This window comes from Salvelinus namaycush, unplaced genomic scaffold (assembly GCF_016432855.1).
Source record: "Salvelinus namaycush isolate Seneca unplaced genomic scaffold, SaNama_1.0 Scaffold3, whole genome shotgun sequence".
Taxonomy (NCBI): Eukaryota; Metazoa; Chordata; class Actinopteri; order Salmoniformes; family Salmonidae; genus Salvelinus; species Salvelinus namaycush.
The window spans coordinates 250,474-273,689 of record NW_024059896.1 but is presented as its reverse complement, the minus strand read 5'-3'; the positions used below and the strand labels follow the sequence as shown (position 1 = coordinate 273,689).

Genomic DNA, 23,216 nt, shown 5'->3' with positions numbered 1-23,216 from the left:
CTCCTTAACAGCTTCTACCCCCAAGCCATAAGACTGCTGAACAATTAATCAATGGCCACCCGGACTATTTACATTGACCCCACCTCCATTTGTTTTGTACACAGCTGCTAGTTGCTGTTTATTATCTATGAAATGTCACTTCACCCCTACCTACATGTACAAATTACCTCGACTAACCTGTACCCCCGCACATTGACTCGGTACCAGTACCCCCTGTATATAGCCTTGTTATTGTTATTTTATTGTGTTACTTTTTATTATTTTTTACTTTTGGTCATTTGCCAATTTTCTTAACTCTTCTTGAACTGTACTGTTAGTTAAGGGCTTGTAAGTAAGCAATTCACTGTAAGGTCTACACTTGTTGTATTCGGCGCATTTGACAAGTTTGATTTTATTTGACAAATTCAGGTATGTTTATCCCGTTTTTTTCTGTTTAAGAAACGTTTGTCTCTAGAGAGTTGAAAACAGCAGGTCTGGGATAGGTAGCACCTCCGGTGAACAGGTCAGGGTTCCATAGCCGCAGGCAGAACAGTTGAAACTGGAGCAGCAGCACGGCCAGCTGGACTGGGGACAGCAAGGAGTCATCATGCCAGGTAGTCCTGAGGCATGGTCCTAGGGCTCAGGTCCTCCGAGAAAGAGAAAGAAAGAAAGAGAGAAAGAGAGAATTCGAGAGAGCATACTTAAATTCACACAGGACACCGGATAAGACAGGAGAAATACTCCAGATATAACAGACGACCCCAGCCCCCCGACACATAAACTACTGCAGCATAAATACTGGAGGCTGAGACAAGAGGGGTCAGGAGACACTGTGGCCCCATCCGATGATACCCCCGGACAGGGCCAAACAGGCAGGATATAACCCCACCCACTTTGCCAAAGCACAGCCCCCACACCACTAGAGGGATATCTTCAACCACCAACTTACCATCCTGAGACAAGGCCGAGTATAGCCCACAAAGATCTTCGCCATGGCACAACCCAATGGGGGGTGCCAACCCATGAATACGGCTGCACAGTATTGTCTCTTCTCGATGGCGGTTATGATATCATTTCGTGCCTTGAGCGGGGTTGAGGTGCACCCATGACCAGCTCGGAAACCACATTGCACAGCGGAGAAGGTTCATGCTGAAAGAGCTCTGATAGGTTGGAGGATGTCCTCCGGAAGTTGTCATAATTACTGTTTAAGTCTATGGAAGCCTTGAGAACCATGAGCCTCCTAGGTTTTGTATTGAAGTCAATGTACCCAGAGGAGGACGCAAAATATATGTTTTATTCAATTATTTGGTGATGTGATTATATTTAGTGTAGTTTTATCCAAAAATGATTTTATTTGAATGTTTTACCAATTTATTTTCTTCTGAAACTCACTGAAAATCCCTTCCCACAATTATGTCATGTTGGCTCGATGTCCTTTGGGTGCAGTGGAGAGAGAGATTAAAGTAGATGTCACGCGTCAAAATTTTGATTGATGACCCTAAGTCCAGCTGTCAAAAAAATGATTGATGACCCTATGTTCTGCTGATGTTCTGCTGACGCGTGCAAGCCCAGGGTTTCCTGTCCTGACCCCCCCTTTTGGTTTGAGGGGGGTGGGGTGGTTGGGGGTGTGTGTGCTGAACATTTCAAAGAGTAAGGCCTATTTTATAGCTTATAGCCCTCCGGGGTTGTTGTCTAGGAAACACTAATGTCAGGGGCACAGCCTTATAAAGCCCTAGGAACAATCCCCCTGTTTAAGTCTGTACATGATAACCCCCTGAATATTAAACAAAAATGCCACCTATGCCAATTTTAGGGATGTTATGCTCGGCTTGTCATGAACCCAGTGACCAAAGCCTTGAAGAAGTTCTGTGTGAAGCTCCAGAATGTTTTAAAGGATTTTTGGGTACGAGTGAAGGCCACATTTCTTACATATTCCACCCGGAGGATTCTACGGTAAAGATATTCACAGACAGTGGCCCCAAACCCGTTTATCAGGCAAAACCTGGGATTTTTTCTCCTGCTCTGGGGATGAGAGAATGGCTAAAGATCAGGCTGGCGCTATGTAAAATTGAACAGGTTCTGAGTGGTACACAGCTGCCGGGCTATGCGTTGGAAGAACAGGTCTGCGGACGCAGTGATCTGAAAGCTCTAAGAATCGCTTCAATGGACTATGCCCCTAATAACAAAGTGACAATTTTAGCCTGTGAATTTTATGATGGTGCTAATGCTACAAAGTCTGTCAATTCTCCTGTAGCTTCCAGAGCCTGCAAAGATGTCAACTTTTTTATTCCTGTGTTTAGTTTTAAATGGTTGGATTATCCGATTTTCATAACCCTTATGAATAAGCTGGACATTCTCTTCCAAAATGGGGAACAGTTAAAGCGCTGGGCGAGGCTTTCCTTGAGACAGAGTCAAGACCAAAAGGCCCGACGGAGGATCTACCCCTGGAGTGAAAACTTACCAAGTGTTGATGGACCTTGCAAGAGAGCCATGCCTTTTGAGGGCGAACTCGACACTGATAATGGGGGGTGGTTGCATAAGCCCCCTGGATCTGTAAGAAAGGCATCGTAAAAGACCTTAATTGTGAACGGTTATAAAATGTATGTACTAAATATTTTGAATGAAATAAATGGTTTTAAAATCAGAATCTCACCATGTCATGAACTCGTTAGTTTGTTCACTCTTAGCTCAGTCTGTCCCTGAGGAGAAAACTTGCGGAAAAAGACATGTGCGCGCGTGTGTGGGCGTGCGTGTGCTGGAGTGGCTGTGTGTGTGTGTGTTTCAAAACAAAGAAAACGGGGCGGGGTGTGTTCATAAATGGATATGCGTCAGCGCTCAAGGCTCTCTCTCTCTCGCTAGTCTTTGTCTTACGGCCACTTACGAATCATTAACAACATGTCAAAACATAATTTATGTTCTAGGGTCTAAAACAGAGGCTGTAGGGTTTAAAAAAAGTAAATCAGCCCCTTTTTGTCTAGAACTCCCAACCCCCAGCATCGAGGTGCTACCACACCGGTTAGTTTGTAGAATAGCCCTGGGTGTAATAAGGTTTAAACACACCAAACCCATTGTTTGAACCAAATAACGTAGGAGTTAAATATAGCTGGGGTCTAGTCCTAAAAAACGACAAACCCCAAATGCTATGTGAAAATCATACAGTACTTTCTCTAGGTAGTGGGGGGACAAACTCTATTGACAACCGCGACCCTGTTAGCAGCGTTTTAGTTCCGATGCAAACAGCACCTCCAGAAACGCCAAGAATCGTTATCGGACTGAAGCGTTAAAAAGATAATCTGGGAAAACAGTCTAATGGATCTATCGCAAGGTGAGTTCTTGAAATAAATCTTTATATTAGATTTGGTTGTTGTGGGGAATTGTTTGAAAAGCGTGGTATGTTATAGAAATATTAAACATGCATTAGGACCAGTATGCTTACCGTATAACAAGGCAATATTAGCTAAAGTGGTTATAGCTTTAATATTGTCGAATGTTTTATAGATTCTGAAGCATTCACGCAGATACTCCGAGGTATAACTGAGCTCGAACCATCCAATGGGGCTCCGGAACAAATTGCAGACAAACAAACGCCTACCCTGAATTGTAAACGTAAGTAAGCTCCAAGAATTCCATACATAAAAATATTTATACCTTAAAAACAAAAAGTGTGGGCATCTTATATTAAAAGTTATTTTATATGTTTACAGAGGACCTAAAGCCTAGAAGGTTAAACGAGGCCCTATGGAGCCTGAACGGTTTCTGCCAAGCATATGACTACGAGACAATTATCCCCTATGACCCGGATGTTTTTACACACAAGCCACGAACACAGGATTTAAACGGCAGGTCAACTCCCCAGGGACAGGACACCGGTGTCCCCCATATTTCTAAACACCAACGGACAATTAGTGCTCAGATCCACAGTTCCGCTTCACCCGAACAATTCTACTTGGCCGATATTCACGAGACCTCGTTCCAAGGACAAGGTATGAATCAATTATATATTATTATTTATAGCGATATTTTATTATTTTATTATTTATATATTTTTTTATGCCGGAATATGTTAAAACAAGGCCTTATATTGTTTTTTTCAGGCTCAACATCTACCGAACCTGCAGATGCTGTAATACTGGCTGAACAAAGACATCAGCCCCTGGTTTCAGAACTTCTTCAGAACAGCCCTCGTCAAAAAAGCCGAGGTATTTAATTAATGTATTGTTAATATATAGGCTTATATCTGAAATGTATTTGGCATTTTTAACATATTTTAGGGTTAATAACCTATTTTTGTATGTATTATTTTTATTTCAGACTCCTCACCGGCTTATAAAGACAACGCACAAACATCGGAGGATGCCCAGACAAGCATCACCGAGGAGGCTCCAAAGACACCAGTCAAGAAAACAGCGAAACCTGATGATTTCAAAGATTTAAATGACATTTCTGAGGTAGACGATTTGATGTTCTGTGAAGCTGCCAACCTTCTTGAATCGGCCAATTCTGTGGGGGCAACAGCAGATTCTGAAATAGACCAAGAACGTTTTTTCAAAGCGTTTACCCTGGGTTTAAAATCACGAAAGGCTCTACTCCAGAGGCGCATGTGTATTCTACTCGAGCATCAATACAGTCAGGATGTGTCATTCTGGCGTAGCGAGCTACCCCGTATGTTAAAAAACATTAGGGCTAAAACAAGCAAATACCGCTGTTAAAAAACACACATGTAAACACACACACATCCTTAATTAGACAAATGGCGCCCCCTATAGACCTAAGCGAGACAATTGAAACCCTCTTAGCCATGATCCCTACAGAGCTCCAAGATATAGTTAACCATATGAATGATTCGGGGGTAATTGACATAATGACAATAGATGAAAATCTATTATCACAGATTCCCTCCGAACTCATAGACATTATTACACGTATGAATGAGTCAGGGCCTTCCGAGGAAAACATGTTATCACAGATTCCCGAAACCATCATATCTCTAATTACCCAGCTTAACGCGAGCCCTAGGTTTAATTCGGCCCCACATACACCTCTAAGACAGCCTTTAACAACATTGTCCGAAGAGTCTGAAACCCAATATGATGTTTTTGAACAGTTGGACAAATGTCTAGCAAATCTGGAGGGGGGCGGTCTTGAGCTCAGTGTACAGAACGAGAGCCCTAGGTTTAATTCGGCACCCCAGACACCTATAAATCAGCCTTTAACACCCTTGTCCGAAGAGTCTGAAACCCAATACGATGTTTTTGAACAGTTGGACAATTGCCTAGCAAATCTGGAGGGGGGAGGTCTTGATCGAAGTGTACATGTTTTGCGCCGAAATAAATTCAACAATATTGAGGTTCGACAGTTTTTCAATTTCGCATGGGGGGGTCAGATTCGGGAATATGCTGTGTTTTACGTAATGCTTATGGACACTTTGAATGAACTGTTAGCTAGAATTAGAGATTATAGCGAACCAAGGGATCTCTTACAGTTGGAAATTTGTGGAGACAGTCTACAGAGCAAGGTATCGCTTATTTTACAGAATGGTGAAGCAGATCTTGAACAATTTGTTAACCTGCTAGAACGCCTTGTTCAGTCAAATTTAAACGTGCTAGCAGATAGGACCCTCGAACTTGTAGTACAATTAGTACGGCAACCACAAGGGGGCGGGGGTCAGAGAAGGAAGCTCGATAGTCTAATGCAGTCCGAAATCATAAGCAATAAAAGGGCCTATCTCATAAACGTTCCCAATCCAGGTAATAAGCTATGTTTTGCCATAGGTTTGGCCCACTTACTCAGCCCCGGATGTACTGATCAAGCCGCGTTACAAAAAGCTCGAGAGCTACAAACTGCGGTGGGTCTCGGTATACAGGATGCTGTGGCTTTCTCAGACATAGTCAAATTTGAAAACTTTCTGAACATCAAGATTGTGGTTTTGTACCACAGTAGGGCTAATGACGCTCTCTTGAAGTTCCAAAATATACCCGAACCACATCCTAAGACTATGTACTTTTATGTGCAAAATGAGCATTACTATGCCGTAACTAACATCACAGCGTTTTTAGGCGCCCCATATGTCTGTCCAGCCTGTCATACCGGCTACACACGCATGGGGGGGCACTCGTGCCGTTACAACTGTTCAGTATGTCTGGATAAACATTGCCCTATGCAACCGCTAAACTTGACACCCTGTGAGGATTGTCACCGCACATGTCGTTCGGCCTACTGTTACGAAAAACACAAAACTGAAACATGGCATCCCAAGGCATGTAAATCTGTAAGCAGTTGTGACATTAACAAGAAATGTCCAAAATGTCATTGCAATTACAACCTTAAAATAGATAGCCCTAAACCTCATGTTTGTGGAATTATACACTGCCCAATCTGTAAAGGGCCTTTGAAAAGCAGAGACGCGGAAGCGGTTCAAGAAGTAACACATGAGTGTTACATTCAGCCCTTGGCTGAAGATGAACATACAGAGAAATATGTGTTTTATGATTTTGAGACAAATCAGCAATCAGGGGTTCATTTGCCTATTTTTGTGTCCACCATGACTTTCAAGGGTGAAAAGTGGTCGGCCGAGGGACCCAATTGTGCCCGGCTCTTTCTAAAACATTTTAGAAAAGCCCAGTACAGAAACTTCACGTTTATAGCTCACAATGCTAGAGCCTATGACTCCTATCTGCTTCTGAACCCTTTGATACAGCAAGGCGTGGCCCCCAGTGTCATAGCTCAAGGGAGTAAAATATTATGCTTTGTTGACCCCGCCTTCAAACAGAGATACATTGACAGCTTAAGCTTCTTACCCATGAGATTGGCTCAAATGCCAGAGGCCTTGGGTTTTGAAAACTCTGTCAAAGGCTATTTCCCTCATTTCTTCACATCTGAGGAGAATCTACATTATATAGGATCTTATCCATCCCCCGAAATGTACGGGTGTGATCAAATGTCTCCCAAAGAGCGGGAGAGATTCATGACATGGTACGAGACCGTAAGACATGGCACTTTTGATTTCCATAAAGAGATGGAATCATACTGTGACAATGACGTTGTTATACTTCGTGAAGGATGCCTCAGATTCAGAGAAGAGGTAATCAAAGATGCGGGCATTGACCCCTGGAGCTGTACAACTATTGCATCAGCGTGCATGAAAACCTATCGTACACACTATCTAACTCCTGCATCTATAGCTATCCCATCGCCAGACAACTACCGACGCCAATTCAAGGCCTACTCTAGTGGTTCCATTCAATGGTTGGAGTACTTGGCCCAGGATAAAGATATTTTTATCCAACATGCTTTGAATCGGGGGGAGAAGGCTTTTGGGCCTTACCATGTAGATGGATACACACAGATTGACGGGGTTGAGACAGTGTATGAGTACAACGGTTGTTTCTTCCACGGTTGTAAATTATGCTTTGTCCCCCAGGCCTTGTGTGTCCTAACCCAAAAGACTTTTGGGGAAATGTACCAAGAGTTTCAAGACAAACTGAATTCTTTAAAGGCTACTTACGGGTTAAAAGTTGTGGTTTTGTGGGAGCACGAATGGACAGCCCTCAAAAAGGCGGATCCTAGTGTTAAGGCCTTCCTTACCCATTATGACCCTCCAGAGCCCCTGGAACCGCGACAGGCCTTGTTTGGAGGCCGGACCAATGCTTTGACATTGCGTTATGTAGCTCAACCCGACGAGACAATAGGCTATGTAGATTTTACATCCCTATATCCGCATGTAATGAGTTCCTCATTCTATCCTATAGGGCATCCTGAAATTATTCACAGCGACTTTGACGAACCCCAAAATTATTTTGGTTTAATCAAAGCGACTGTCTACCCTCCTAGGGGTCTGTTTATACCTGTGTTGCCTTACAAGGGTCCTAAAGGAAAACTTTTCTTTCCCCTTTGTCGCACATGCAGTGAAAACAACAACCAGGAAAACCCATGTGATCACACAGATCAAGAAAGAGCCCTGACCGGTGTATGGGTCACTGTAGAATTCTCTAAGGCTTTAGAGAAGGGGTATCGTGTGGCCAAAATCTTTGAAGTGTGGAACTTTTCCAGGAAATCAGACACACTTTTTAAAGAGTACATCAAAACCTTCTTGAGATGCAAGCAGATGGCTTCAGGCTATCCTGCATCGGTCACAGATCAAGAAAGTAAAGACCAGTACATTCAAGACTACCATGACAGAGAAGGCATACTTCTTGACCCTGACAGAATAGAGGTCAACAAAACCAAAAGAAATGTGTCGAAATTGTACTTGAACTCCCTTTGGGGGAAATTAGCGCAGAGATGCAATATGCTAACAACTTCGATCATTAAAGACCCCGAAGAATTTTTGGAATTTGTTTTTTCGGACCAATACGAAATTTCACATTTTTCCTTCTTGAGTCAAGACATTGCCTTGGTGCAATGGAGGCGCCACCAAAAGTGGGTTCTACCCCCGGGTAATGTAAATGTGTTTCTTGCAGCATTTACCACAGCCTATGGCCGACTTGAACTGTACACCCTCATGGAACAGCTTCAGAGGCGGGTTCTTTACCACGACACAGACTCTGTGGTCTATGTAAGCAAACCGGGGGATTGGAACCCCCCACTTAGCAACTATTTTGGGGGTTTAACGAGTGAACTCGAAGAGGGTGACCATATTACAGAATGGTCCTCATGTGGTCCAAAAAGCTATGCTTTTAGGACTAAAGCCAATCACGTGGTGTTGAAAGCCAAAGGCGTGACTCAAAACTATGAAAATGCCCCGCGTGTAAACTTGGAATCAATCACGCGCTTGGTCGAGGGGTTCGTAAAGGACAAGAATAGTGACTTGGAGATTTTGAGCTCCTACAACAAAATAGTGAGGGATAAAAAGGGGTTCCATCTAAGAAACGCACCACTCACTAAAAGATTCAGGGTAGTCTATGACAAGAGACAGCTATTGCCTGACGGTACCACATTGCCCTTTGGCTACTGACTTATGCTACAAGCCCCAGTGTGTCTTAAAGCTTAAGATATTATGACTGCTGTCGAGGGTTTTGACCCCCGTCTACAATTGCCTTTTTCAGCATTAATTGCAGGCCCTTCAAACAGTGGTAAAACTTTTTTTGTAAAAAGTATTTTAGAGAATTCTGAACATGTGTTATCTCAAAAGCCTGACAATATTGTATGGTGTTATTCATGTTACCAACCTCTGTATGATGAATTATTGCAGACAATAAAAATCAAGTTTGTTGAAGGAATACCCGATTCTCTGTCTGATGATGAACTTCTCCCCCCACATGTAAATAATCTGCTGGTTTTGGACGATATGCTATTTGCTGGTAGCGAACACCCCGAAATTGCACAAGCTTTTACCCAATATACTCATCATAGAAACCTGTCCGTGCTTTACTTGGTCCAGAATGTGTTTCACCAAGGTAAAAATAGTCGGACCATTAGCTTGAATGCCAACTACATGGTCTTGTTTAAAAATCCTAGAGACAAACTGCAAATTAGCACTCTAGCTCAGCAGATGTACCCTGGACGGAAATCATACTTTATGGAGAGCTATGAGGACGCTACCAAAGAGCCATTTTCTTATTTAATCGTGGATTTAAAAGCAAATACTCCAGAACACCTTAGGCTACGTACAGGGCTGTTTCCGGGGGAGAGGCCTGCTGCATACCTTCCTAAAAAGTAAACGCTATGTCTCTGCGTTTAAAAAGAAACCTCCCCCTCTTGAGAAGGCTAGTTGGGTCTACAGCTAAAGAACGGAAGGCCATCTTGGGTCGCTGTTCTTCAGATCTCATATTAGCCCTATGTGAGATTGCTTTGAATCTTCTCAAAGGACGCATTCCACTCACCCTGAACCAATTGAAAAAATTAAAGAGACAAAAGACCGCGATCAAACTCTTTGCCAATAAAAGGGCCAGTCTTCAAAAGAAAAGACATAGTATACAACAGTCTGGGGGTTTTCTTCTGCCTTTACTAAGTATAGCCGTGCCCTTCATCACCAGCCTTATTGCGGCCAGACGTGGGGGTTGAACACGCGGTGTGATGGCCACTAAAATGTACTTGGTGCCTCAACAAGAGTTGGATAGACTTAAAAAACAAATGCAGGGTCCTGAAAATATCAGACAAACAGCTGAAAATGATTTGGATACGGCCATGAAGGATGTCTTGAACCGAAAAGGATTGAACCCCTATGATAAGATTCAAAAATACACAAACCTAATGCAAAGGTATTTGACTCGGGTAAAACAAGGGGAGAGAGAGACTAGCCATTTAACCCTTTCCCTACCGGACCCTTTAACAGATGTCGAACCTAACGAGAGCCCGGCCCCTGTAAGGCCTGTACCGGCGATCTTACCTAGTGGAGATAATATGTCTGGTGAAGCTCAAATGCCATTTGAAGATAAAGTTATGCATGACCTACTGACACATGTGCCGTTACGTAACAGGAAGAATGTTAAATACATTATGAACAAGATAAAAGACTCAAAGGGGGTAGCTGCTTGGAACGACTCTGGAGAGTTTATCCTTCAGGGTTCTGTGGTTAGGGGGTCCCATATGCAGGACTTGCTTAAAAGTACCACGGCTGCCCACAAGGTTGCTGAGGACCGAAGGCCTCCAGGATGGCGTCAGTTTCTTAAGGCCCTGGCAATCCTCAACATTCCCCTCTCGGGTGTACCCAACCATAAGCTTCGTCAACAGATTCAAGCTTTAAAACAAAAGCCTTCAACGAGATACAGCACCCCTAAAGATGACCCAACAACACCTCCACCCTATGAAAACGATGATGATAACTCATTTACTCCCCTGAACGTCTCAGGACCTTTTCCTAATCCCGATCTCTCGGGGTGGTTAGCCTTTTGAAAATGACTTTTGAATGACTATGATTAAATTCAATAAAAAATTTATTTGAAAAAATAAGCATTTTAACATTTGTGACATTCTTGAAACATATGACGTGAGCATACGCCTTGATTACGCGTTCTTAAAGGACACACATTTGAACACTTTTGATATTTTCTAACAAAACAAGCTACAAGGTTATCATTACTTCTTAAATCATCCTTATAAAGAGACATTACATCTTCAAAAGAAACTCCCCGGGCTCTTTGGCACAGGTAAAATACACAGTGGTGACCGCATGTAGTGGAAAGGTTATCTTGCACTTGTTTGATGTTGTAGTAGATCTTTGAACCGTTTAGGGTCAAAAAATCTTTAATAGATTTAGGGAAATGGGAAAAACCGGGGGGAAAGCCATAGGAATCAAAAAAAGTTGAGATTTTTCTTCCACCTTCCTGTTCTAATGTCATAGCTAGCCAATGTTCACCCGGCATGTGTTTAGGATGGGTATTGACAATAAACATTGCAGGCCTCTCAGGCCATATCTCAATAGGTAATTCATCACAAGCCAACACTCCACAAAATTGTTTTCCAATCAAGCGGCTCATGAGCCCGTCCAACTCTTGGGTATTCATGTCTCTGCTCAAAGGTCCTTAATAATAATCCACTAAGACCTGTCTTCGGGCATTCACTTCCAAGATTGAATCAGAGCATGCGTAAACAATCATGCTAACTGTACAGGCTAAAGGTGTACGGAAACGCATTTCCAGCCTGAGGTTCCCTTGGGACACCACAGACAGATTTCCTGAGGTGTCATCATCAGGGGATAAATTGAAAGCATACAACGTGTAACCCTCTGCAAAATCATTTCTGTCAATAGGTAAAGAGAGATCTTTTAGATGTCGCCCTGTAGCCAGGAATAGATTGTAAAATTCTCGCACAGATATGTTGTTATTAAATTGTGGTTGGAAAGCCTTCGCCGGAACCTGACGTCCGTCCTGACAGAGCGCTACATACTCTGCATTGAAGTGCTGAAAATTAAAGTTTTTTTTATCTAAACTCCCCGTATTAGAGGCGTGATCAACCAGACCTATAACCACATATCTAGGTAAAGGGCCTAGAAATAGGTTTTCTTGACTGCAGATTCTACTGCCCACAGGTATGCTAAAGGTTTTCATGGTAATTCTTTGGAGAGGGTAAAGGGCATTTCCTTTCATCAAAGCATGTGAGTGACCCAGGCGCACGGCCGGAGATACAGACACTTTTTTAATAAAAAGGGTTGCCCCCAACACTTTCAAACTAAAATCCCCGTCTTGGGGAGACATCAGGCAAAAATCATCCTTGGCCCTGGTTAATTTTAATCTTAAATCAACAGAATTTAAGAGTAACCGTTCTTGAAAGAAAATGTCAGAGTGTATAGGGCCTAGCAAATGAAACTCTCGAGATTCGGCGCAGTAGCGAGCTCGTGCCGCTAGTCCTTTGTTTGCACCTGTGGAAGGGTCTGTCGATTCCATAGAGGCTCCTGCAGTATCCTTGCTAAACAGCCCGGCGCTAAATTGGGTTTTGAGAGTGTCTTCGGAGTAGTTTAGTAAACACTCCATGATGGCTCTATAAGGGTATGTAGCGCTGCTTTGACTGATTAGGCGTTCACCCAAAGTCACATCAACTTGGGAGAAAATGGTGGCCAAGGGGTAATTAATGAGACTCACTTTGGCATCGCCTGCAATATTAGACCCATCTCTTTTGGTCACTTTTAGACGTAAATGCACCAAGGTGTTGTTGAGGTCCAGATAGTTGTCACCGTGGCCTGGTATGAAAAATTCGATAGGCCCGTTATCGGTAATAGCAGAGAGAGGGGCTATCTCCACATAACTGGATCTATCTATTGAATGCTGCGTTAACGGTGCCGTGAAAAGATCGAGTTCTGTCTTTATAGCTTCAGAGGACATTCGATGTAAAAGAGCCATGTCACTTATTCTTTTAGAAAATACTTCCTAGTATTCTTTTAGCCTGTTTTGGTACAGACCTCCTCACTTTACCACGTCTTTGACTTACTGAGGTTCTTTTAACAGTTAACCGCCGCTTTTTAGGTGCCGGCCTACGCCTTAAACCAGGGGGTCTCTTTTTTGGTCTTCGAGACAATATCATAAGCCCCGAGCCTTCTTGATGCTCCACATCTGGTGACGCCCTTCGGGTCATAGCATTGGCTACAACCTCACTCACTATATTTTTAGCCGCTGATTTTAAATGTGGTTTGGCTATGCTGAAGCCTCTCTTCATAAACGGTAAAACCATCCTAAAGAGGTTACGGAATATACCTCCTATCCCCGAACCATACATTGTCGGTGCTCCATGATATCCTGGTAGTCCATTACCCACTTGATCCACATAGTATGAAACATAACGGTTAGGGTCGAGCTGATGGTGCTCCATAACTCTTTTATTTGTATTATGTTTATAAATATAATACAGATATTATATATGTAGAGAGGTTTTGGTGGGTCTAAAGTGGAGTTTTACAATCGTTTTACCATAAGTAAATTCAATGTTTTCGTTCTGATCCGTTTTAAGCTCAACCAGAATGTTTTCAATATAGTTCTTGCTGACATGTACGTAGTGCGGCTTGTCATAATTGACAGTGACGATGTCCCCATCCTTTCCGTCTATATGAACTGTTCGCAGGAGGGGCACACAGCTGTCTCCGACCCTTTGATAGGTTATGATGTCGGTATACACAAATATGTTGTAAAAGCCTGCATGTATATCCGCAGGGAATGGGAATAATTTATCGTTCACATACGTCCATTTATTGGGACCCATCCCCAACATGTAGGATAAATTACCGCTGGTCTTTATACCTCCGTTAGCAGGCCCTGAGATTTGTATCCTTTTATGGATTGGATTGTAGAATAGGAATATTTCCATCTTGTTCAGGGTTAGGTGTTCATTCAACTCTGAGACGATCCTGTCGACGGTTCTATAGAAACCTTTTTTAAGCTTAATAAGTTTCGCAGGTTCCGATAACCTTTTGCAATAAAAATCACGGTCCTTAGCTTTGATATTATACCAACTATGTGGGTATGTAATCTCGCTGAGACCTACTTCCCAAGCCTCTGATAACTCTATAGGCTTTGGAAAATTGGTTGTATACTTCGAACTCTGATTATTACGATATATCTGTGCCGACGCATTACTGGGGAGAGTCAGGTAGAAGCCGCTGTGTTCCATGATGCCCAACTGTGTACACGCGACTGATGCGCTAGTTATCATGACTAGGGGTTTAAATTAATCCCCGTTGCCTCCACCACATCATGCTCCAATACCCAACTGTTGAACTTTTGAGGCCAGTTTTTCCAGCGGACCAGCAACCATTTTTTACCCTTTTCTCTCTTCTGATCTAGAATCTCCTCCACGTGAAAGACTTTGTCTTTACCCAACTGGACCTTCTGTAATTCCTTCTCATAAAAAGATCCCTCTATAAGATCCCCGTCATAATCTTTTAATTTGTAGACCGGGGGAATGCGTGGTAGACATTCTGTAACGGTAAACAACTCCGAGCTAAAGCCTTGTTCGTATTTTTTGTCGAAAACACCCCTCAACTTTGATATACGCACCAAGTCACCCACTAGGAATTTAAAAGTCATTTTTTTCTTACGGCGAAGTGGGAACAAACCATACATATTTTTAAAGACTTGAAAAGAGTTTTCCGAAGAGACCTCAGAGGGCTTCATACGTATAGTCTTATGGTAGCTGTGGTTGTACCCGTTTACTAAATCCTGAACTATGTCTGTATATCTGTGGGTGTTGTGAGCTGTAAAATATCGCCACATCCGCTCTTTCAAAGTCCTATTAAAGCGTTCCACAACCGAAGCTTTCAAATCAGAGCCTGTAGCAAAATGTACTATATTATACTTATTCATTAGCTTCTGAAATGTTTTATTAAAAAATTCTTTTCCGCCATCCGTCTGCACTTTCTTGGGTGCGCCTCCTGCCTTCAAGATCGATTCAAAGGCCCTGGTCACCTCTGCCCCGCTCTTATTTTTTAACACCCTTACATAGGCTAATTTAGAGAAAATATCTATAACAGTTAGCATGTAGCGATTTCCATCATTTTTATCGGCAAGGGACTGCATGTCACATAGATCCGCCTGAAATTGGGATAATGGATGCGTAGAAAAAACTCTATTTCTTGGAAATTGTTTTCTTACAGGTTTATGTAGAGTGTAGGCATCTTGCTCGGATAACCATTCATTCACTTTAGCATCGCTTAACAGACTACCTGTTTCTTCGACTATAGCTCTCTGTAAACGCTCTTTACCCCCATAAGACCCGGGGTTAGCGGGATTATAATATATGTTTTTCAACAGCTGCTCAGCCATCCTTCTTGCCTCTCTGAGGTACAATAACGTTAATGAGCCACTTTCATATAACGACAACATTTCAGTTTGTGAATTTTTATTTTAAGAATGCAACAATTATTACGTATACAGACAATTCAGGATTTGTTGCAAGATACAAGTCCCCGTTTTCTCAACAATCACCGCATGCAACACCCTGTATATATTGTTTAGATTTACAGGTTTGTTTCGCTGAATTTTTAAAACACACACGTCTGATATATAAGTATATAAACAACAAATATGATACACATTCACATTAAAGGGTGGTTCAAACAAATAATGTAAAATCTTAGACAAAGTTTTTTCTAGTTCTTCAGAATCCTCAACAAGCCTTGATACCATATGTGACCATTGTAAACTCTCGCCCGTATGTCGGACATGTTTCATGATTTGCTCCATTTTCAGCAAACGCTCTACATTAGCCCAGGTATTGTGTGTCGTGTAGAACGATCCCTTGTTCACTTTATTTTCAATAATCTGATGCATAACATATGTAAGGTCTCTCAAAAGAAAAAAGGTATTTATTCGCTCAAACATCGTAGACACATAGTTACCCATAGCTCTAAATAACAAAATGTCACTCGGTCTCTTGGGATTTATTGAGCCAGAACAGCATCACATCAGCCACCACAGCTTCCCTGTATTTGTTGTCGTCCACCAGGGTGTGTCGGATTTCTTTGAGTTTCTCGTGGATGAAGATGGCCTCCTTCAGTTCATGTAGGAAGGCTTCGGTTACCCCGTAAACTCTAGGGATAGACGGCACAATACCCATAGACTCCAGGGCGATGACCAGCGCTGGTATAAAACGGCAGGACCACAGTCTTTTCACCAGCTCCTCAAAATGATTGAAAAAGTAGTATCTAGGAGGGTCGTAGAGGCAAGGATGACGACGCTGGCTGGGATGATTGATCTCACAGCCGATGCATTTTTCTCGTATATATTCGCCAATCACCACGTTTAAAAGTGTAGCTACAGAGGCCTTGATGGTATCCACAAAAATAGTACTGGCCACCCCATCAAACACATCCTCAGGCTGGGTAAATGTCGGGGGTGTCACGGGTCTTGCCAGGGGTGCGTAGAGTGTAGGGCTTCGTGGCATAGAGTCTTTAGTGTCGGGCCCCCATGACGTAGTGTCTTCCTCGTAGATGGTCTGGAGATCCATGGTGTATGCTGAAATGAAGAACTGGCTGCTTTTTTCTTTTTATTGTAGAACAAGGCCATTGGGTATCTGGGGGGGCGGGGTTAAAGCATCCGCTTACTTAGTTTTCTTCTGACGCTGTATCTTCTTGAGGCTCTTTTGCATCGTAATCTTTACGATTCGTATATATTATGCACTTCTTTAAATGAACAAGGCTCTGACGCTGTTGGCTCTGTACAAAGAGAGCATCCAACGGTTGCAACATTTTCAATTCCATTACATCCCAACTCTTAAAAGGAATAAGCAGACGCAGTCGGGTATCCCCAGTCAGGCCACCACCCCTAATGTTGTGGTTTCGGATTGCCTCGGTGCCGATATAGAACTCCACGCAGCCGCACGGACGGCCATTCTGTCTTTGTATTTTCACCCTGTGAAATATTTGTCCTGAGGAGTCAGGGGTACCTTCCCAACGGGTCTCGTGGCCCGTGAACACACTATACCCCTTGGTGATAAGGCTCAGTTCAGGACACACAACCTTGCGAAAAACCGACCAATCTTCAACACCATATTCCAAGCCTACAGTCTGGTCTGTATATTCTTCTCCTTCATCTACCGTATAGAGGGTCACTCTACAGGCCAGGTAATCAAACCGATACCCCCACTGCTGGCCATTAGACATCAACACTTGATCTGTCAGAGCATTTGCTGGCGGTATTTGGGTTCTATACACATTTAAAAAACGTTTTTTTGTCGCATCATATATTGCTGGTTGATACTTTGCCCTTGCTCTATGGGCAACCCGAGGGCCTGCTTCAGTTGTTACCGTCATCACTTCTTTGGTACCGATCCCAAAATCCATGGTTATTCTTAAGATCTTGTGCACTCTTAAACAGGAATTGTTCAGGCGCTTTATAAGGGGCCTTAACCAACCCCAAACCGTGAGAAACAGTAACAGGTTGACCTGACACATGGTCACTTACTCAACCCCCAACCCCCCTGGGCATGCACCCTTCTACATGACATAGGGTCATAAATCATTACATAGGGTCATCAATCAGGCTTGGGTCATCAATCATTAACGGTTGACCTGTCAACTGGGCCCTTACTCACCCCATAGCCCCCACCTAACCAGGCTTGCCTGACCAGAAGACATGCACACGTCATCACTACATAGGGTTCACATAGAGTTCACATAGGTTCACATAGGGTCATCAATCAACATTTTGACGCGTGACATCTACTTTAATCTCTCTCTAATGCAGATCCATATGTTACATGTGGTTACATTTAGCTACCTCCACTTTAAGGGAGTTGTATGGCCACATTTAGATGTGAATAAATAACAGACAGAGAAAACAATTTCTATTCTAACAGTATTTGGGTCTTTCTTGAGCTCTGGTAATATTTCAGTCCCACTGACTGATTTTGATTATAAATTGAAATGTCCAGTATAATGAATTGAAATAAATATAAAATGAATTTAAACTTTATTATTACAAAATCATATTTTTTTAACTGACACCAAGAATTGTTTCATGTCCCCCAGGCGTTTCAATAAATTTTTACCTGGGAAATTAATATTAAAATGTGCACATAATTTAATGCGAACATAAATTTGTGTTATTTTGTTGAGAAAGTATCTTTATCAAATAAATGCATGATTATTGATTAAATTTACACAATTTAGCTCTGTCCCTCAGTCTACATGTAACGGGTTGTAAATCTGTGACAGGGTTGAGTTATTTACTTTATTTATGAATATTGCATCTAAACAAATTAATAATTGAATATATTATACATTATATATTGTTTATATTCACTTATGAAACATGCTGTAACGTGTTCCATGTGAACAGAAAATATATTTTATGGCAGGTAGCCTGGTGGTAGGAGAGTTGGGCAAGACTCTTCAGTTGTTCCTTTAAGTTGCTCTGGATCCTAAATTACTCAATGATTATAGTGTATACATGTATATATTCTAAGAATCTTTGATTTAACGTTATTCCATTGAAACATCTAGGGAATGATGGCACCCACATCAGCAGCAGAACGACAAAGGCAGTGTCTAGCACGTCGCAGTGCTGACCCAGTAAAAAGGGAACAGTACTTTGAGAGGGAGAGATGGAAAAGGAATGTTGATTCAGGGGGAAAAAGAAAAGATAATTGATTTATTAAGTGAGACAGACCAGCATCAGAAGCGTAAACAGTGGAGAACAGCATACAAAAGAAGCAAGGAGAGGAAAGGAGCACTGAGGAACTTGACCACTAAGTCCACATCATGAACGTTGAAGAGAACGGCAGACAGGTTGGTGGCTAAGGGCCGTGATATCAGCGATGCACAGGAGCTTTACAAGGCCTCCATCAGACAAACACGTCAGTGAAGCTGTTCTGTGTGAAGAGTGCCGATGTTGAACGTGCGATGGAGATGATGCCAAGACCCATAAAAGCGGTGCCCTCCACCATGAGAATACACCAGGTCATCACCATGGCTCCTGGTGAGCTGATGTCTGGGGATGTCAGTTGCCTTTGTTCAACAAAGAAGGACCTAAACTGTACATGCTTTAATAACACACAGCACTTCAGTTTCAGGCAGAAGGTCCTGGCTGCTCCAGAACAGCCAGCCAATGAGGAAAATCCTTTTTTATCCAGGCATCATCCTCGGCACGGATGAAGTTAGTGTATAAGTGAAATATATACATTGCGTAGGACCAAACAGATTTTTCTGGAATTCTCGAGACGACTTCCACTAGTGTCAGTTTGATGAAGTCCTTGAGATGATTCCAGTCCTTGAGTCCTTGAGATGACCTCCCTACTCTTCTACATTTGCACACACTGTACATAGATTTTTCTATTGTGTTATTGACTGCACATTTGTTTATGTGTAACTCTGTGTTGTTGTTTTTGTCGCACTGCTTTGCTTTATATTGGCCAGGTCACAGTTGTAAATGAGAACTTGTTCTCAATTGGCCTACCTGGTTAAATAAAGGTGAAATAAATACAAATAAATAAATACCTTCATGAGGTTCTATAGTAGCAAGGATCTGACACCTCCGGAGGGCTTGATGGCTCAATCCACCAGAGGTATGGCTACAACATAGGCATTGTTCAAAGGCATCTCTGTTCAAGAGATCTGTAATGCAGCATGTTGTGGTGATGTACCTTCATGAGGTTCTACTGACTGGACATCACGACACATACGGTGAGTAGAGTGGGGACCTCTGAGGGATGATCCTGTCTAGACTTGGCATCGGAGAGTATATGAGCTCTATGGTAGTTGGTAGTTGACTAGGTTACTTTTCACACATGGAAGACAAACGTACTTAGATGTGAAGACGGGAGAGACTATGGCCCTTATATAGGAAGTGGAGTCATCTGCTATTAGCTGTTGCTTGACAGACGTTGTTTGATTGGATCTCCCTAGACTCCGCCCCTAACGAGGCTTATAATATCATAGAACAGGGGTTATGTTAGGTAACCTTAAGTTACATGTCCTACTATGCTAATTTATCTGTATTAAATGGCCCATAACTTTAACACTAGCAGAGATCCTGGAACTGATATACCCTTAAAGTATATTATGCTCAACAATATATATAAAAAATCGACACATATTTTCAATATTCATATTTATATTTTCTATATTAATAAATTAATGTAAGAAATGTATGAATGAAATCAAAATACAAATCAAATCAAATTTTAACTGACCTTACAGTGGAATGCTTACTTACAAGCCCTTGACCAACAATGCAGTTTTCATAACAATAAGTGTTAAGTAGAAAATACAAATAAATAATTAAAGAGCAGCAGTAAAATAACAGTAGCGAGGCTGTATACAGGTATTACCGGTACAGAGTCAATGTGCGGGGGCACATGTGAGTCGAGGAAAAATACTACTCCTATTACAGAGCAAGTGGTAAAGCTTCATATGACACCCATTGTTGGAGGACTGTAGCATCTAATGATGAAACATGTAGCATCTCCACAGAGGAGCTCTGTCATGATTGTAGCAGGTTTACTAACGTGTTATATTAGCTGTGTTGACTATGACGTTACTTTAGCTAATATGGTGACAACGATGCTGTGTGTAGCAGTTATGAAATGGTTTGGTTTGGAAAGGTTTTTTCTCCTGGTCACCTACAGCTGATGTGTTGTGCATTGACGTCCACAAGCGAAGGGAAATGGTGAGCGAATTGACGTGAGAGGAAATACAAAGTGGTAGTGGTGAAAGTGAACTGTGTTTACGCGTCATCGGGTGAATTCATGCAGCCGATTCTGTTGACAAACGTTTCTTAAATGGAACAAAACCGGGATAAACATACCTGAATTTGTCCAATAGAATCCTATTTCAGCTAGATGCAGGCGAGAGTGTGCAAGGCAGTATTGAATGTGTCACTGTCTGTCCATGTGTCAATGTCTGTCCATGTGTCACTGTCTGTCACCTCAAATGTTTCTATCGACTAGTGTGCACCTACATTCCAAACTTTCATTCATAGGCTAGGTTGTAGCAACCTTATGATGGGTATAGGGGAAATGTTAGTATCATCTAGTAGCCTTAACCTATCGCTGTTACCTTGAACAGGGTGAATGGAATATGAATGACAGTCATCTAATATGCTGTAATAGAAATAAGGCCATGAATAAACAAATCGTCCTGCCTCATCTTAAACGGCACTGACCGCCACTGTTTGGATGGTGGGCCATTCTTGGGAAACTGTTGAGCTGTAAAAACCCAGCAACTTTGCAGTTCTTGACACAAACCGATGAGCCTGGCACCTACTACCATATCCCGTTCAAAGACACTTAAATATGTTGTCTTCCCCATTCACCCTCTGAATGGCACACATGCACAATCCATGTCTCATGTCTCAAGGCTTAAAATTCCTTATTTAACCTGACCCCCCCCCCCTCCCTCCCCTGCATCTACACTGATTGAAGTGGATTTAACTTGTGACATCAATAAGGGATCATAGCATTCACCTGGATTCACCTAGTCAGTTTATGTCATGGAAGGAGCAGGTGTTCTTAATGTTTTGTCTACCCAGTGTAAAGCACTACAGATAATCAAGTGCTATTTGTGTAACAGTATAACTTTAGACCGTCCCCTCGCCCCGACACGGGCGCGAACCAGGGACCCTCTGCACACATCAACAACTGACACCCACGAAGCGTCGTTACCCATCGCTCCACAAAAGCCGCGGCCCTTGCAGAGCAAGGGGCAACACTACTAATATGTTTCAGAGCAAGTGACGTAACTGATTGAAACGCTACTAGCGCGTACCCACTAACTAGCTAGCCATTTCACATCCGTTACACTTGCATGTGATGCATTTGCTCTATTGTTTACAGTATGATTTGTATCTTATAGAGCGTGGCTTTAAGGTAAAAGTACCGTCACATCTAGATAAAAACGAATGTGAAAATAAACAGAGCAAATCTGTATTAAAACACTACCTATTCATAGATGTATTTAGTCATCATCTACATATTAATATTAAGCTTCTACGTCTGTGTACAGGAACGTATTAGACGTAAGAGAAAATATGTAAGAGACGTAAGAGAAAATATATCAGCTTATTGATAAATTATTATGACGTTCTTTCCAATAAAAAAGTGTAGTAACTATTGTTTCCAAACTGCGTTACCCACTCCAGCCAGCAGATGGCGATATGCATCTTTCAGGTGATGCTTCTTGTGTGACGTATAATGGACTGGACGGGACGCTTCTTCACGAACAACAAGGCGCCTACTTTTTCAACCACCTCGGTAGCTTGCTAGCCAACATAAAACTGATAGATTGACGCGTTACACCGTGTTTGTGTACATTAGCTAATCTCAGTGTTTTAAACACATTTCTGTTGATTTATCAACTGATGACCTTTAGCCTAATTTGCTTGTTCAATTTGCAAACTTGTTTAAGATTGATACTGAGCCTAGCACTAGGCTAGTCGCTAATGCTAACTAACTAGCTAACATCCCCGACCATGAGCTCACTAAACTACTCCTCCCCTGCTAAAGAAGAGGGGGTCTGCTGTATGGAGAAAGAAGCTCTGGGACTGAACATTGTCGTGAAAGAAGAAGAGGATGTTATAGAGGAAACAGAGGAAGAACCTTTCAGAGAGGAAGAGGATGCTATCTCAATAAAGGTGAAGAAGGAAGACGTGTTGGGAGTGAAAGAGGAGGAGACAGAATATCAGATTAACACCAGTGAGTACTGTCTTAAACAGGGGCACAAACTGTTGTTGAACTAATGTGTGGTTTTAAAGGGGCATTCTACTGAAGTTCTACACTTGAATATGTTGTTCAGTACTGTAGGAATTGTTTCAGGGGCCATCTGCTGTTGGTACATATATTTGTGGGACTTTTAAATGAGATTAATCGAATTCTCCATGTGGTCGACATTAAAGTGCACCTCATCTAATATAGCAGGCTTTTCAAATTCAATATTGTTGTATATTTTGTACATTAAATATCAAAGGGACACAAAAGACACCCATTTTGTGAAACTACCCTTTTACATTTGCAACACAAACATTATTTTATAAAATCATGATGAAGTGGCCATTTTAGGCCCTTTTTAGACATATTCATGCCTTTTGTTAGACCCTATGATTGCAATAGAAGATCATACGTTTACAATCGGTTTGATGTTCTCGTTAACACAGGAGAGAGACATGACTATCGTGGATCCTCTGGGGAGCATCAACAACATCCTGATGCTGAGGAGGCAGAGAAGAGTCTCTCCAGATCAGAACACCAGATGGTACAGCTTGGTCTGGTCTAGCATACAGCTTGCTCTATCTGGGTCTGGGCTGGGTTTCTGTAAAGCACTTCATAACAACAGTGACATCAGCATCCATAATGATGTTTCTGTGTCCCCTCTTTATGGT

The 23,216-nt window shown here is 42.2% G+C and overlaps 1 pseudogene; it reads left to right on the top strand.

Moving 5' to 3' along the window:
- LOC120039780 overlaps window positions 1–23,216 on the top strand; it is an 86,998-nt pseudogene that overhangs the window by 2,238 nt on the left and 61,544 nt on the right.